We start from the raw sequence: 19,107 nt of genomic DNA on the forward strand, positions 1-19,107 counted from the left end.
CTCCTCTGCCGGCTGGATTATTCATCACAGTGACCACACAGAACTCACAGGCAAGATGTAGGCTTCTTAGAGAAGTGAACAGGTTGCCACAGTCAGAATCAGAAAACATTAAGGAGACAGTCCTTTGTCCAGAGCCCTACCTCTTCTCAGCCTTGCCAGCAGCTGCATCTCTCTCTGGCCTTCCACCTCTCAGCCACATAACCCTTTGACCACTGTCTGCCTTGTTCCATGGGCTGGAAAGCCCACTACTCCATCTCCTGGTCTTGGCACTGCTCCTGTGCTCGGTCTCAGGGTCTCAATGCTGTGGGCTCCAGCTTCTCTGCTGCTCTTGCACGTTAGGCAGGGATCTGTCTCACCTGTGCCCCACGTGAGCCTCCTCTTTCTTGATATCTGTAGGATTATCTGTTCCTACTTCTGAAATGCCCCATTTTTATCCGCAGTGGAATGGACAAACTGACCAATCCCCAAATAAAGTCCTTCACACTTTATGTGCATGCTCCCACCTAGTCACTTGGTGAGAGTTAGAAAGACAAGGGCTAGAAGAGGCATACCAAGTAATCTCACAGCGCCACACAGTCCAATGCTGAGGCCACGGGACCACCAGGGCTCCTTCTCCACACGTTAGCAGGAGTGATCTAACCTGCAAATCTGATCACACTATGGTTCACTTTAGACCTCTTCGATGGCTTCTCTAGACTGAAGGATCTTCAGAATCTGGATTTGCCCTTTGCCCTAGCCTCATCCTACAGCATTCTTTCCCTGTTCTTTGCCAGCAGGTATCCTGTGTCCATCCAACCTTTTCTGGCTCACTCCAGGTTGTCCATCCTTTGGACCACAGCTCAGTCATCATTTCCTCAGTTATGCGTTCCCTAGACTACATTATATCTCTCTCTCCTCTGCATGCTTCCACCTTGCCTTTTGCCCTTCTTTAAAGGAATTGTTGCAGTTTTTCATGAAGTCTGTCTATGCTTACTATTGATAAACTCTCCCCTCCAAAGTATTTACTCCACTAATACCTAATGACGAAAGATTATTGAGGTATGCTTACCCAGTCTTCTATGTGGCAGGAAGAAGTTCTCTTTCCCGGGTGGTGGGGGACATGACCTATACTCTGCAGCGTAGGGCAGTTGTGAGCTAAGTCCTAGTTTTAATTGAAGGTTGAGGGCGACATAGACAAGCAGTCTTAATTACACAGTCAGAAAATATGCCAGGACCCTCAGTGGGGAAGGTCTCTGAGAGAATGCACAAGTGAAAGTGGTGAACAGAATGGGCCCCTGAAGGGCGAGTCCTTCCCTCGCAGCTGGGTTTCTCCCTCTGCTTTGCAGTCAGCAGAGCAGCTCTTGTTGGGCCCCACAGAACTATTTTGCAATCAGTTTCTATCTCAGCGCTGGGCCTGTTCTCTTGACACTCATCCTGAAGTGACTGATTGCAAATTACAAGCCCCCAAAGGCCTTTCAAATTTAGGCTAAAACAATTGGGCATAATTCAAGATGATTGAATGGAAAGGAAAGTATGTGTTCACAGCCTGTTAGAACGGAGAGCATAGTTAGTCCAATGTTACCATTTGGAAAACCAGTAAACTGAGGCCCAGAAAAGTTCCCTAATTAGTCCTAGGTCGCACACAGAAAGTTTTGGGAACAGCCAGGTCTAGGACACAAGGCTAATGGCTTTGCTCACTCACCTTGCTGACCTTCAGAGCCATTTGCATAAGAAACAAGCTTCATTCAGGTTTTTACCAGCTTATGAAATATGGTTAAAGTCTAGGATCAGGTCTAGGAGGGGGGCTCCGAGAAAATGTATTAAATCAGCTTGATTTAATGTCTGTATTCAGTTATAATTACTTGTCAGCTTAAAATATACAGCCTCGTTTTCTTTGGCATCCCTGTCGGCAGTGCTGCCCACGGATTCCACGAGAGTCACCTTCAGCCGGCTCCTCCTCACATTCGAAAGGAGAGCGCACGCTTGGTAAAGGTCTGTCTTTTCTAGCGAGTGCGTGGGTTTTTTAACCTGAGCTCACAAATATTTACCCTGCCGAGCGGAAGTGAAACCTAGTCCGTAAATCAGGAACTTGCTGATTGCTGGATTCTGCTTGGAGGTGAGCCCACACTGAGCAGGTGGCAGTCCGTTTGGAAACACACACGCAGCCGTGCCAATTAGAGTTGCTCCTTACTGACCTCGCTGGACCAGCAGGGTGACCGCCAACTCCTAGCCTAGCCTCAAGCTGCCAGTAGATGAACACTTTTCTTTTCCTTTGCTTCTTTTGGCAGGAAGTCTCTAAGATGGTTCCCAGCAGTCCCCTCGTGCTGGCAGACAAGTCCTTTATGTAATTAATTCCCTCTCTTTGAGAGTGGCTAAGACCTTGGATTTGATTCTAGCTAGCAGAATCCACCAAAGGTGAGAGGATGCCACAGCCACGATTAATATCATGTCGGTGTGGCTCTAGCAGCTGCGTTCTCTCCCCAGCTCGGATGAAGCAAGCCGCCGAGTTGCGAACGATGGAGTTAGTCGTGTAGCACGGAATATGAGGGTGTCCTCTGTCCAGCACCCCCCAAGGGACAAGGACCGTCATTCTAACATCCCTTCAGGAAGTGAACTCTACCAACAACTGCACGGTCATCGGTATATCCCTCTCCGGTCAAGCCTTCACATGAGACTTCATCGCCGGCTGACACCTGGATCATGACCTTTCAGAGACTGAAGCAGAGAGCTCTCTTAGCCTGTACCTGGGTTCCTGGCCACAGAAAGTATGATTATAAATGTATGCTTGTTTCAGCTGCTAGTTTATGGTAATATTCTGTGCAGCAATAGAAAAAGAATATATATTTTTCATACTTGCTGTACATTCTGGTGCTTTTATAAATATGCAATGATAGTAATAGGAGCTGTTTATGCCATTCATAGGGCTAAAGGATCTCAGTTGATTGCCTGCTGTCTTGTGATACAATTTGTAATTAGTCAGTGACTTGCTTTTCCACATTCCTCCCCTCTTATTCTTTCGTTTTTCTCTTTACTCTTTCCATTTATTTATTTTTTCTCCATTCCCTTTAAATATACCTTTGTACAATTCTTTGCTTTCTCCTTATTGTTCCCTGGATGCCTCCCGACTTAGGGCCTATGTACACGATGCTCCCTCTCCCTGGGGTGCCATCTGTATGACCGTATCGACTCCTTATCTTTTGAGATGCAGATCAATTATCACCTCGTACGTAGGCAACTCATTCTTAACTGTTACTGTTGTTGTTGTCAGTAGGTGTCTCTGAGTCGGTTCCCACTCATAGAACCTGTGCACAACAGAAAGAAACACTGCCCAGTACTGCACCATCTGCGCAATTGTTCTTATGTTTGAGCTCATTGTTGCAGCCACTGTGTCAATACACCGCATCTAGTGTGTTACTGTTTTCTGCTGCCCCTAGACCCTGCCAGGGGAGCCCTTGGGGTGTAGCAGTAGGAGGTGGGCTGCTAGTCACAAGGTCAGTAGTTTGAATTCACAGACTGCTCTTCGAGAAAAGGAAGAAACTTTGTACTTTGGTAAAGAATGACCATCTCAGAAACTCCCAGGGCACCGTTTTACCCTGACCTATAGGGTCCCTATGAATTGGCATCAACTCGATGGCATTGATGTTGGAGTTTGGATACATGACCAAGCATGATGTCCTTTTCCAGAGACTGCTAACACGCCCAAACCACCTGAGAAGAAAGCTCACCATCCTCACCTCTAAGAAGCAGTCCGTCTGTACTTCTTCCAAGACATGGTTGTTTGTTCTTGTGGCAGGCTATGGTACTTTCAGTATTCTTCACCAGGGCATCATTCCCAACCATCCAATTTCCTCTTCAGTCTTCCTTCTTCATTGTGCAAACCCCACATGCTTACCGAGTGATTGGAAATATCATGGCTTGGTTCAGGCGCGTCTTAGCATTCAAAGGAGCATCCTTCCCCTTCAGCACTTTATGCTGCTTTCATGACATTGATGGTGGATCCAAGTCAGATGAAATCGTGAAAACCTTAGTCATTTCTCCTTTTCCAGGATGTTACCTATTGGTCCAGTTGTGAGTTTTTGCTTTCCCTACCTTAAGTTGTCACCACACTCAAGACCAGTGCTTTCAGTCATCCCCACTTTCCTAAAGAAAGGTTGTGCCATTTCCAAATTGTTAATAAAACTTTCTTTCAGTGCTGATGCCAAGTTGTTCTTCATATAAATGAGCTTCCAGGATTGTTTGCTCACCATAAGGTTGAATAAGTGTAATGAAAAGATTCAACCCTGAAAAAAAGAAGAAGAAAGAATACAATCCTGACACACACCTTTCTTGATGTTAAGCCATGTAGTCTTCCTTTGTTCTGTTCTCAGATCTGGCCCCTGATTGGTAGACAGGTTCTTCATGAGCACAATGAAGTATTCTGGAATTCCTGTTTTGTTAGGATCCATCCAGTTGAATGCCTTGGCATCATCAATAAAACACAAGTAAATGTCTTTCTGGTATTCTTTGATTTCAGCCAAGATCCACCTGACATCAGTTATGATATCCCTTCTTGCATGTCCTTTCTGAATTTAGCCTGAACTTCTGGCAGCTCTCTGTCAAGGCACTTCAGCAAATTTTACTTGCATGTGATATTTATGTTATTGTTTTGTGCTTTGCTCTTTCTCTTGAGTGGCCTTTCTTTGGAATGGGCATATTATAAAATACAGATCGCTTTTAGTCTGTTGGCTATGTACCCATCTTCCAAATTTCTTAGCATAAACAAGTGAGTGCTTCCAGGACTTTGTTAGTTGTTGAGCCCTGTTTTTCACTAAAGCTTTCAGCTTTTCAGTAGTTTGGACTTCTCCCTTCAATACCATTGGTTCTTGCTCATGTGCTACCTCTTGACATGGCTGAAGGTCTACGTGTTCTTTTTGGTACAGTGACTGTGTTCTTTCCACCTGCTTTTGATGCTTCCTGCACCATTAAATATTTTTCCATGGAATTTTTAATTTGTTTTTAGACATGGAATTTTAAAATATTGACCTTGAGGCTCAAAATTTTTTTTCTTGAGTTCTGTCAGTTTAAGATATGCCGGGCATGTTCTTTCCTTTTGTTTTTCAAACTCTAGGTCTTTTCACTTTTCATTACAGTACATGACTTGGTCTTCTCAAGCTGCCCTTTGGCCTTTTCTGTTCTGTTCTTTGACTTCCTCCTTTCTTCCATGGGTCTTAGATACTCTACCCTTAAGACCAACTTTCAGGGTCTCTTCTGACATTCACTTTCATCTTTTCTTTCTTCTTTACTTTTCGATGATTTTTGCTTTCTTCGTGTATGATGTTCATGTTGTCTTCCCACAGTTCATCAGGTCTCTGTCATTAGTGCTCAATGTATCAAGTTTGGTCTTGAGATGTTTCTGAAATTCAGGTGGGATAGACTCAGGGTTGTATTTTTGGCTCTCATGGTGTTTAAATTTTCTTCAGCTTCACTCTGAACTTACGTAGGAGCAATGATGGTCTGTACCATAGTTGGCTCTAACCTGGTTTTAACTGCTGATGTTGAGCTTCTCCAATTGTCTCTTCTCACAGCTACAGTTAATTTAATTTCTCTATATTCCATTTGGAGAAGTTCACATGTCAAGTTCCTGTTTGTGTTGTTGAAAAAGGCTATTTGTAATGAAGATATCATTGGTCTTGGAAAATTCTATCATGCGATCTCCAACTTCAGAGTTTATTTGTTTAACAACAGCATCAACTTTAATCTAAACTTAGATTTTGATTTCTGAAAGACAACAACAACAACAAAACCCCTAAAACCCGTTCAAATAGATGCCCAAGTCATTGACCTTTCTTTGCTTTGGAAATTTTTGCATCATAGAAAGCAGAAACTCATTGACATTCTCTGAAATTCCTTCTTGTTCATTTGTGTCTTTGTTTCTGATCAAAACCCAGAAATATTGAATAGGTTGTGCCAGATTTTGGAAGAGGAAAATGAAGAGGAGAAGATTGTCTCTGAAAATAGGGAGGAAGATAGTCCATCGGAGTAGAAAAGGCATTACATTTACTTCCAGTTTCAGGGTAATATCTATGGAGACAGAAGAAAGACACAGGCTTTGGAAGATAGGACCTGTCCCAAGTTAGGAATTCAGGCACAGGACTCTGGCCACCTGCAGATTTTTGTACCCCAGGCAGGAAATTGGCAGCATTGACTATACATGCAAACATTGGTGTCACCATAGCAACCAGGGGATACCAATGACCCATGCCTGGAGTCCCATGTATTGGTTGAGTGTAAGGCCCAGGGACCGCCCTCATTCCTGTGCGGGAAGGGAAAATCATGGCTGTGACTGAATTTCTCACAGCATGTGGGCGTGGGAATGGCTCTGAATTCTACTTAACTTGATTTGGAACACAACCAAACAAAAGGAAATTTGATATTTCTTGTACACCTGTTTGTAGATGAAGATTAATACCAGCAAGAATGAGTGAGCCTCGAGAACAAGAAACATGAAGAAAAGTACACCAAGGAGCATCGGAATAAATTTTCTCAGAAGCAGCGATAAAGAACATCTTAAAAGCAGCCAGAGGAGAAACCCGCATTGCTCACAGAGTAACACAGATAAGGATGACAGAGGACCTCTCGTGGAAAACAATGCGAGTGAGAAGGTAACAGAGGCTTCTCTAGGGTGGAAAGAGCAGAACTGCCAACCCACAGGTTTTACCTCGTGAAACTATCTCTTAGAAACGAAGGCAAAATACACATTTAATTTTTTAACAAGTAAAAGTTTGTTTTTCCATTCCAGGTTTAAATTACTTGACAGATAAAATATAGATGGGAGTGGCTGTTAACTATACCTAGCACCGCAATTGCATCATGACCTTTAGGAGGCAGGGAGCTCACCTTTACATTGTACCTTTATGAGCAATGCTCTTTCTTTTCTTCTTCCCTCCTTTCATGTCCAGAAGGCCCCCAGACTAGACACATATCACTTCACAAGTCCTACAGGGGCCTCTCCACTCCAGTTTCATTCTTGTCCCGTGCTATTTGAAGGTGGCTTAGCATGATCAGTCTATTGACGCCTTATGACCCTGGAGGAGTAAATTCAAGCTGCCCTGCGAACATTTGCACCAAACAAGGCTTTCCTCTGAAGCTCCAGGTTCCAGACTTGTGATCCTTATCTGTTTCATTGGGTCGCTCACGTCGTTGGTCATCCTGGTGGAGGGTCTGAGAAGCCTGTCTGCCTAGCCGACACCTTGTGGGAAGCCCAGGAGCACCTTCTTTTCAAGGACTATAGCGTGACCGTCAAACAATAAATAGAGTCTGATTTTCTATCCCAGAATTACTTGCTGGCTCCATTGGTTTACTGCTGGTGACTAGAATGCCCTGAAAACCAGAGTGTGTGCTTTCTGAGGTGTTTTCTCTCTAGGAGGTCTTGTCCTTCGAATCCAGTCAATATGGTGTGAGGAAGTCTGTTGGCCACTTGGAGAGGACCTGAGGCTCCAGCTAACAGTCACCTTCAACCACCAGACCTATGAGTCAAGCAACTTTCAGGCAATTCCAGATATTGCTCTCAAGTTTCTGGCTAAGGGACAAGATATGATGGACTAAGGGCCACGTTGTCCCCACTGTGCTGATTAATCCTTTGACCTATACATTCCATGAGGATAAGAAATAATTCTTAATAGCTGCCATGATTTAGAGTAATTTTTAATACATTTATAGTTATTGGAACATTGCTGCCTTCATATTTTTCTCACACTTTGTTTAATAATGCTATTTTGATTTTGTATTCTCCAGAATCATATATTTTGAATGTGAATTATTTAAAAAATAATTTTATTGGGGGCTCCTACAACTCTGATCACAATCCATCCATCCATTGTGTCAAGCACATTTGTACATTTGTTGCCATCATCATTCTCAAAACATTTGCTTTCTACTCGAACCGTTGGTATCAGCTCCTCATTTGTTCCCCCTCCCAAATATGCATCCTTAACAAGGTTTTTCTGGATGCAGGAAAAGTATGTATTACACTCGTGTAACCTGATATTTATTCCTGAATATGTTGGTTAATGGAAAAGTATTAGTCACGGATCTTAGAAAAGGCCACAATCTCAGATGGAGCTGTTGTGGGTAGATCATACATGTCAGAAATAAGGCTCGGCACATTACAGAGTTTAACCGGTAGCATCTCAAAGTCCCCGGGTTGTGTGCTTAAATCTCAGCTCGGCTGCATAGCAACTGTGTGCACCAGGATAAGTTCTATGCCATCTCTGAGCCTTATTTCCTTATCTGTCCTTTGGGGGATTACACTAGTGCTAATCCTATAGGGCAGCCGCAATGACTACATCACATAACGCACATGGCAGGCACTCAATAAATGTTAACTACTAATGTTATGAAGAAGAACATGGCATCCAGAGTGGAGAAAGACTCATTAACAACCTGTGATATGCAGATGACACAAGCTTGCTTTCTGAAAGCACAGAGGATGGGAAGTACTTAATAATGAAGAGCAAAGCGTCTAGCTTTTAGTATGGTTACAACTAACAAAGAAGAAAAAAAAAATCCTCACAACAGGACTCCTGAGCAACATCATGACAAATGGAGAAAAGATTGATGTTATCAAGGATTTCACTTGACGGGTCCACAATCAGTATCCGTGGAAGCAGCCATCAAGAAATCAAACAACGTATTGCACTGGGAAAAATCTGCTACAAAAGACATCGTTGTATTCTAAAGTAATTCAAGGACACTTTGAGGACTAAGCTATCCCCCAACTCATCATGCTTCAAGCCATCAGGGTTCCAATGACCTCGCATGCCCTCAAAAGCTGGACAAGAGATGCAGAAGACCAAAGAAGAAATGGTGCCTATGAATCATGGTCCTGGTGGAGAACATTCAGTGTCCCACACACTACCAGAAGAAGGAACAAATATCTCCTGCAAGAAGGATAGCCAGAATGCTTCAACGTGCGGATGGAGAGATTTCATCTAACATACTTTGGATATACTATCCGGAAAGGCCAGTCTCTGGAGAAGGACAATATGTTTGGGAAAGTTGAGGGTCAGTAAAAGGAGGAAGACCATCCTTGAGATGGATTGGCATCGTGGCTGCACCAAGGAGCTCACGCATAGCATCAATTGTGAGTATGACATAGGACTGAGCAGCGTTTTGTTCTGTTGTACACGGGGAGCCGACTCCACAGCACCACACAACAGTGTTGTAGTTATAAAATACATCCATTTAAGGATACATGAGGCATACCACTTTAACTTACAAATCCAGAAAATTCCTCCAGCGACTCACTGCTGGGCTAAGCTTATAAAGTTGCCTTGGACAGCCATTCATGGTGGCTGTTAAGGGAGGTGACTTCTCAGGAATAGTTTGATCGCTCTTGTTGCCCTATCTAAACACCCCTGGAGAAATGTAAACCAACCCCAGTGGACACTGCACTGAGTCCACTGGCTCCTTGTTGCCCTGGCTTGTGTCTTGGCGAACTTCAATTTGGTGCATTCAGTTGTCTTGATTGATCTTCTGAAGAGAAACATAGGAACAATCCTTGGGGAATGCTAATTTCCTAAAGCTTTTTTTTTTCTTTTTCAGAAGTTCCAATGTTTTGGGAAACAGTTAGGGTGAAATAAAATTCAAAGATTTGAATGTTTCCTCTGACAATCTGGCTGGGTCGACTCAATGGCACCCAAGTCGAGGACATGCCCCTGTCTCTCTCCCTCAGCCCTTCCAGGGAGAACAGTCTTGTGTGATTTTAATGTGATCATGTCTTTACCATGTGGTCTATCAGCTGTCTCTGACAGTGTGTTTGAGAATGTCTTGAAGGGGTTTTAATTGGCAAAATCTTTAGTAAAATTTGCAAATTGGTAATCTACCGGCTGATGTTATGACAACGTCTAAACACTATCAGTGCCATTTTAAAATAATCTTTTATCAATACAACATTCATTTTAATTACCCAGGAAATGTTGGTCCCTTAGGAAACTGCCTACAGTTTTATGAATTAGGTGTGGGGCTGTGGGATGGCTTGTTGAACTTCACATTTATCTTGAAAAAAAGATAATTCTTGGAGTTATGTTTTTTTTTAATTATGAAGTCTGGCCAATGTCCTGGAGGGTGGGAATATAAAGCCCAGGACAGAGATGGAAAAATTTGTCTCAGTCATGGGTTCTGATCCTGCATTGGCCAAGATTTGTTTAAGTTTAGTTGTCGATAACATTTAGTTGCCTGGAAAATAATAACAGCAACTAAAGATGACTGAAGAGCGGCAGTGGAAATGGGACGTGAGAACCAATAACATCGCAGGTTTATAGACAAGGAAACAAGCTGAGGCCCAGAGACATGGATTCTCTTTCCACACTTCTAGTAAATGGCAGTGACACAGCCTCTCTGCCTCTACAATCGGAGCTCTAAACACCATGAGCTGGCATTTCTCAATCTTAATGAGCTGAGAGTTTTCTCATTTGTGTAATGAAGTCATAGGACTTAGATCTCTTTTGCTTGTAGTTTGGAAAGAAGAGTATGAGTCTCGAGTTAGTTTTCTGTGGGGTTCTATTGTGGCTTATAGTCTTTTGAAAGTTACCAAGCGCTGAAAGAACCCTTGGGAGGGTGTGAAATTTGTGCTCTGACATTCTTATTTCTAGGAGAGTCAGGTGGTTCAGCAGTGACACTACAGAATGGTCTCACTCTCTGGGCAGGAGCCCAGGTCTGTTTTCTGGCCAGTGCACATCTTGTTGGTAGAGGCTTGCATGTTGCAAAGATGCTGAATGGGTTTCATTGGAGTTTCCAGATGGAGATGGACCTGGAATAAAGGTCTGGTTATCTTCCAAAAATCAGCCAAGGAGAGCTTGATGGACCATGATGGTCTTACCTGCATCCATGAGGTTGGTGTCGGTACCTACCTCAGTGGTGTCTTGTTCCACTACACAGGAGCTCGTCATAAATCATGTTCACTATGAGTTGGGACCAACCCAACATCAGCTATCAACAGCAACGGATTATCTTCATTGAGTTATAAGTTTTAGAAGCAATACTGTCTCTAAATTGGCATGGAAATGTGTGAGATAACTCTTGTCACTAGTTTAGATGGTGCCAACCCAAACAGGCTGCCATTTTCTTTCATTTCTTCTTCTTTTTAAAAATCATTTTATTAGGGACTCATACAACTCTTATCACAATCCATGCATGCATCAATTGTGTAAAGCACATTTGTACATTCATTGTTCTCATCATTCTCAAAACATTTGCTTTCTACCTAAGCCTCTGGCACCATTTCCTCATTTCCCCCACCCTTCCTGTTCCCCACTCCCTCCTGAGTCCTTGATGATTTATAAATTATTATTTTGTCATATCTTGCCCTGTCTGACATCTCCCTTCACCCACTTTTCTGTTGTCTGCACCCCCCCCTCCACCGGCATTTTCTTTCATTTCAGTGATGTCAACCAATCCAACAATGGGTAATTCTCAGTACCCATTGAGCGCTCATAGATATTTACTGAAACTATTTGATTAATGTCTGTTACAGAATATCATTTCCCATAAAACCCAAACTCCCTGACTCATCATAGCCACCCTGTAAGACATGGTTGAACTGCCCCTGGGGGTGTCTTAGACTGTAACACTTACAATTCTCCCAGCATATCATCTTAGGGTTCATTTAATTTAAATCAGAACAAATGCTTCTCTCTATCCAACGGCATGAAAACCATATCAAGGAACTTTTCTTCTACTATGCATTTCTTCCCCACATCACAACATTCCACACAAGCTCAGTCAAGGCTGTGGGAGGCAGATGCCTGGCCTCTTAGAAAGTAATTTATGACCTGCTGCTCTGTACTTTGGACTATGGCCTTCACAGGCACCCTGATGGTTTTCTCCCACATTCGGTAATGACCCTCCACTGCCTCTGTGACAACATTGTTGCTGGCAGGCCTTTGAAATATCAGGAAAGGGGATCCATTAGATCACTTGGCCTTCCAGCCTCCTCCATCTACACTGGGTGGTTATTTAAACGTAGCTTGAGGAGATGGGCTGGTACAGCTCAGAATGTCACGTCTCTTTAGGGTTCCAAGAACGAGGTGTGGATTTCACACTCCCTGGGCCTCATTAATATGATGTCTCATTACAGGAACGGTGGTACCTACTCTTCATGGTTATCAGGGGTTGGCATGAAAGTGTGACTATAAGCAAGCTTAGCACAACTTGACATTTGTGATGAATTGTTCTCATGCCATGAGAGGATCTTTCATTCATACCGTGCCAAGATTTTTGGAATCTTCTTCTGAATTTTCAGGATTCTAGGAGACTTTCATATACCTTTATGGCCCTCAGGCCTGTGGGATTCAGCTAGTTCAACAAACCCAACATCTTTCTTGCAAAGACAAGCCAGTATGTCTTTCCCTCCATCTTCCACACATTTCACTATCAGAAGTTATTATTATTATTATTTTGTTAGTATTATTGTGTAACAAGCTACCCCAGCTTTAATTGTACACAATAACCCCTATTTTATTATGGACCAGGATTTGGACAGGCCATGTGGGAATGATTTGTGCTTTGCTCCTTGATGCCTGAGGTCTAATCAGGAAAACATGAACAGCTGTTTTCCTATTGGACCTGCCCCTGCCCCCACCCCATCAAGACGTTCAATTCCACAACTAACATCTCGCGTAGGTCTCTCTGACTGGGGATGGGAGACCTGATATTCCATTTGTGTCCCAGTTATCAAAAATGTAGACAAATTAATTTTTTTGTTTATGCCTTAGAAAGTCTTGGCGTTTTCAAAACAGAGCAAGGACATTAAAGTATTTCTCTTAAGGGTGATGGAAAAATTTGGAAAGAGAATGCTGATGGTTACACAAACCAAGAACGTCAACCCCACTGCCATCCAGCCAATTCTGATTCACAGTGACTTTATGGGACAGGGCAGAACTGCCCACAGGGTTGTCAAGTCTGTAAATATTTTCACAAATAGACTGCTACATCTTCTGCAGAGCAACTGGTGAGTTTGAACCGTCAACCTTTTGGTTAGTGGGAAAGTGCTTTAACCACGGAGCCATCAGGTCTTCTGATGACTATACAACATGATGAAAACAATGAATGCCTCTGAATGGTACATATTCAATGTGTTGTAAGGGCAGCCTTGTGTGTGTTGGGGATGAGATAGGTACTCACACATTAAAGAAGGAAAGGAAAAAGGAAGGAAGAAGGAGAGCTAAAAGAAGATAAAAAGCAGCATTATGAAGGGCAGCCGCAAACCTATCTCACACGTCTATTAGGAGGGAGATGAATGGAGCAGAGGGGGAGCAAAGTGAAGATTTAAGGAAGCGTGATCCAGGTGGATGGAGCACCAATAGAAAGAATCTCAACCATGTAGTTTGCAGAAGCACCAGGAGGCTAGTGCCCTTGGGTCGTTCCGCTGACTCTTGATGAAAGGGTATGAGGTTGGAGTAGAAGACTGAGTGAGCATATTGATGGCATGTTTTATCAATTTCAGATGGAAGACATTGAAATAATTATTCAATTTCTGCATCACTAACGTTCAAGGTTGGTGCTTAAATTTGAATAATAGTTATATTGATTGAATTTCCTTGAGTGCAGATAGTATAATCTTATCACAGACAGCACTGTACTTCAAGAGATATCTTGACATGTCCTTTTTGACAATGAATGCAATGTCATTACTCCTGATTGTTCCTTGAATATTATTTTCTTGATTATTATAAACATATAATAATATATGTTTCTGACTCAAATTGGCCAATATAGGTCCGTGTTAGGTTTTGTGGGTCATTGTAAGATTTTTGTGCTTCATTTAAGTATGTCATGTCAGGAGACCATGCAGAAGCTCAGTACCAGGCCAGGGGCTGACTGCGGTACAGATCCGTAATTGTTCATTATGTAAGTTCAGGTAAGCTGAAGAAAGCTATGGAGCCAGCTAACTAGAAGAGATCAATATTTGTGCTCATTCTAAAGAAAGGCAACCCACCAGAAGGCTCAAATTATAGAGCAATATCACTAATGTAACATGCAAGTAAAATTTTGCTGAAGATCATCCAGCGACAGCTGCAGCAGTGCCTTGAGAGGGAATCGCTAGAGGTTCAGGCCAGAGTCGGGAGAGAATGGTGGAACAAGAGACAGATATCCTCGCTGCTGTCAGATGGATCTGGGCTGAAAGCAGAGAATACCAGAAAGATATTTCCCTGCGTTTTATTGACTAGTCCAAGGCATTGAACTCTGGGGATCATAACAAACTATGGATAGCCTTTTGAAAAATGGGCATGGCAGAATACTTCATTGTGCTCCTGCAGAACCTACACCAGGGTAAAAAGGCAACGGTGAGAAGAGTACAAAGGAATACTACTTGGTTTAAAACCAGAAAAGGAGTTTATCATCTCTCTATGCTTATTCAATCTGTATGCTGAACAAACACTCAGAGGAGTGGGATTATATGAAGAAGAATATGGCATTAGGATTGGAGGAAGGTTTATTAACAAACCGAGGTACGCAGATGGCACAACCTTTCTTGCTGAAAGTGAGGAGGACTCGAAGCCCTTACTGATGAAGATCAATGATTGCTGCCTCAGCATGGGTGACAACTCATCGCCAAGAAAAAATGGACCAATTGGTAACATCATGATAAATGGAGATCGAAGTTTCAAGGATTTTGTCTTGCTTGAATCCGCAATCAATGGTCATGGATGCAGCAGTCAAGAGACCGAACTGCACACTGCAATCGGTACGTAAATCTGTTGCACAAGACTTTGTAAAGAATTGAAATGCGAGGATATTACTTTGAAGGTTAAATGGTACAGGACCCAAACCATGATATTTTTGTTTCATATGCATGTGAAAGTTGGACATTTAATAAGGAAGACTGAAGAAGAAATGAACATATTCAAATTATGGCGCTGATGAAGAATATTGAAAAAAAAATCTTAGACTGCCAAAAGAACATGCAAATCGGTCTTGGAAGAAGTACAACCAGAATGCCTCTTAGAGGCAAGGATGGCGAGACTTTGCCTCACATACTTTGGACATGTTGTCAGGAGAGAGCAGTCTCTGGAGAAGGACATCACCCTTGGCAAAGTGGAGAGGCAGTGGAAAGGAGGGAGGCCTTCAACAACATGGATTGACATACCGACTGCAACCTAACAACAATTGCGAGACTGGTGCAGGACTGTGTGGTGTTTCATTCTGTTGCACACATGGTCGTTAGGAGCTGGAACCCGCTTGATGGGACCCAGCAACAACAACAACACCAACATGAAGCATTTGAGGTTGTTCAGGCACCCAGATTTTGAGTCTGGAGCTCAGGGGAGAGGCCCAGATGGGCTATTAGATTCAAGAGTCATCAGTTCATCAATGATATGAAAGTTTGGGGTCAAATAAAGCCTCCCAGAGAGTCGGTGTAAGGACAAAGTTTGGTAGTCCAAGGCTACCAAAGGTCAGCTAGCTGGCTTGAAGTCCTCTATTCCCTTCTGGTAACGTACAGAGCCCACTGGGCTTCAATTCCCTGTTGCTGCTTGTCGTTGAGGGCTTCTTCACAGATCCTGGTGAGTTTACTCTCTTGGTTGGCAGAGAAGTCTGTGGCCAAAGGAATCGCTGCTTGCCTTTTCCCCATGTTTCTGATTGCTCCAGAGCAGGAAGCAGGTTCCTCCTGGAAAGCCCCATCTGCTACATTCGTGTTCCTATCTGTGACTTTGTCCTGCAAACTGGGAGACAAACGAGGTGCGGATGGCTGAATGGGCCTGTCTTCTCTGATTCATGGTCTTGCTCCTTGCTCTGCCTCTCATGTCTGCTCGGGACATATGGCCGGAGCAGCCACTGCACCTGCACAGCACTTGCTTCCACAGACCCAGCTGTCGGGGACTTACCTGGGCACACCTGTTACCCTTTTCTTCGACAATATGGTCATTGATTTCTGTCTTCAAATTTTCATAATATACCTGGGTGGCAGGGAGGAATCTACAGGGAATCGGTCTGCCCTCAAGAGCCCACATTCCAAATGGTGCTCATCAGCCTGGATTCTATTTTCTGCTTTCAGGGGATTTGCAATTTGGGGATAAGAGCTTGGGAAGTAGAGGATGGGGGTGTAGAAATACCTGATGCTCCTCTTGAACACTACCACCTGATTTAGTTTATGGGAATAGAAATCAGATTTATTGGATGTGGCCCAGGTGGCCCAGGGTGGGAGCTAGTTAGGAACAAACAAAAACAAAGGCAAAGTAGAAGCCTGGGTACAATGCACATTAAAGTGTGGCAGCCATCACATTATTGTGACAAACTGTGGCAAGTTCCTGTTACCCATTGGTGGCTCGTCCGGCCCACCATCCCCATTGTATCAAAGATGAACTTTTGTCTTACACACACACACACACACACACACACACACACACACACACACACACAGCCTTGCTTCAAATCAGGCCTTTGCCAACCCTGACTTCTAATTAAGTGCTTCAGATTTAGGATGAAAGAATATATACGAAGAGGAATTAAAAAAAAAAAACCTTTTCCCCCCCCTGAGCATAAAAGAACTCGGGGCCTATAGTGTATGTGCTGGCGTGTATTCAAACATAAATATGTACCACAACACAATTCCCTCTAGCTCAAAGTCAGCTTGAGAGACAGCCTTGGAAATGAAAGAGCAGCATCTGGATTTTTATCCCATCATCCCATGCAATCCCAACCCAAGTCGGCTTGATTCCCCTTTTATACTTGACTGTCTCTAGCAGTGGGTATTAGCAGAAAACTGCCTACTTTCCTGGGCTTTCTTATGAGAACTGCTTCGCTTCCTCTTTCTCCTGTGGCGAGGCTTCCTATGTGAAGTGCACTGCTCCGTGTCCTGGGCCACATTTCCTTCCTCTCCAGGATCAAGGAGTCAGGAACTCCCTCATCTGGACTACAACAGTCTCCTTGCTGGTCTCCCCAATCCACCACCTCCCCTCCTATTGACACACCAGTCCCACTTTCTTTGGTCCCCTTCTGTATTCAAGATGGTCAGCTGCTACCAGTGGACCTGAACTTTCCCTAGACTTTGGAGAAGATAACCCATCCGGTGTCTGGGGGTGGGGACCCCTGGTCGTGACTGGGGACTACCAGGCCCAGGAGAAACATGGCAAACTGTCGTAGGAGGTGGTTCCCTTAGCAGGCACCCCAAACTCTGTTCTGCCATTTGTCTACCTTGGGCTATTTCTTAGCCACACCCTTTCCCTGAGTCCCCGTCCTAGGAGGCCTCTCTAGTTCCCTTCTATGTGCTCCCTGCTTGTCAGTTCTCACCCCTGGGCCTGCGAATCCTCGGCTCGTTTTTCTGGCTGCTTCTGCCCAACTGCTGCATTCTAGTGCCCCGCTCAGCAGCCAGCGCATTCGCTCGTGCAGTCGCTCACCATGTTTATTGGTGGAGGTGCGGAAGCAATGGCCGCAGGAGCAAAAGTGGGTGCAACTGCTACCACTCCCTAGCCACTGTCCCTTTCTGTTTCCCTCAAAGTTTATTTTTAGTTTGTTCACACAGGTGATTATGTGGCATAAGACTTCACCAAAAGGTTGGCAGTTCGAATCCACTCGGGAGAAAAACGTGACTAGGAAATCCGATGGAGCCCTTCTATGCCACAGTGTGTGTGTGTGTGTGTGTGTGTGTGTGTGTGTGTGTGACCATGAGCTGGAATTAACTCCACTCTACATTACGACAGCAGCATTTTCCCCTGGTGAGCGGTGACATTTGGCTATGTCAGGTACCCCTCCTCCCTCAGCTGGTGTCCAGAGGACCGGCAAGGAGCACAGGTAAGGCATCCCCATGACCAGAGGACTCAATGTGTATGAAGGAATTCCACATGGTGCTACAGTCTGAAAAGTATTCTTGGATTCTGATTGTCACTTCAAAAATGCAGTTCCCCCGTAAGGAGGTTCACCTTGGCCTCTGAGTCCTAGTAGTTGGTGGGTCCTGATAAAGTATCCCTCCTGGAGGATTTGCCGTTACTGACAAGGAGCATTGTTAAGTTCCATCCATGAATTTCTATGATTTTCATTTCATTTCAGAAGACTGTTGGGGAGAGGAATTGTATAGGATGGTTCCAGCCCCTGTCAATCTGTAGTGGATTCTGTTAACATGCAGATTCACATTCACTGGGTCTGGAGCAGAAATGGATGCTCTGTACTTTGTACCAGTTCTGGAGGAGCTGCTGCCCCCAGGTCTACTCTGACTCAGGGTAGCCCCAGGAAAAAGTGGGACACAGTGCTGCCCGGCCCACTCCATTGCTATTGGTTGCAATCGAGAGGGCTTTCATGGGCTGATGTCAGAAGTGGGTCTCCAGTCGGTCATTATTTGGAAGCTGCACTGTTACCTGTGTCACCATCATAAACACACTCTAGACCTTGTGGCAGGCAGTGATGGCTCTGCATGAGGTGTCCAGGTTGGGCATCAAACTGAGATCTTCCTCAGGGAAAGTAAGCATTCTACCCCAGAACTCTCACGAGCCTCAGTAATGGAGTTCTAATCAGATACACCACCTGCTTCTTACACACTAACTGGGCAGGGCGCTCTCCACAGCATAGGTGCTGTCTCTGCAGGACCCAATTTCTAGGAGAACTCTCTAGCTGAAATATTAAAGGAGCTTATTGGATTGGCTATTTGAGGATGAGATGAACTTAAACATATTTTAAACAGTTTTATTGGCATATAAGTTACATAATGTACACATTAATGGATTAAACATATTCTAAAGAGTTGTGAAATCATCACCCCAATCAATTTTTAGAGCATTTTCTTTTTGCTTGTCCTTCTTATGATTAGCTCCCCATTTCTCTGCATGGACCCCTTCCCTGCCATAATCCTAAGGAACCATTAATCCAGTTACTACTGTCTATTCATTGATTTATCCTGGATTTCATATAAAAAATACAAAAATAAGACACAAAGACCATTGAGCAACACTACCAAAATCAAACAGGTAAAACCTCAATAGAGAGAAAGCAGAAGAATAATAAAAATTAGAACAAACTTTAAAAGGGTCCAAAGAGAGAGAGAAAGCTAATGAGAAGGCATTCATTTTAACCTCCCCTAACCCTGGTGTGGTGGTTACACATGGGACTGTAACCTGCCAGGTCTGTAGTTAAAAATCGCGGGACAAAAGCGGAGCTTTC

Source organism: Tenrec ecaudatus, chromosome 15, assembly GCF_050624435.1.
Source record: "Tenrec ecaudatus isolate mTenEca1 chromosome 15, mTenEca1.hap1, whole genome shotgun sequence".
Taxonomy (NCBI): Eukaryota; Metazoa; Chordata; class Mammalia; order Afrosoricida; family Tenrecidae; genus Tenrec; species Tenrec ecaudatus.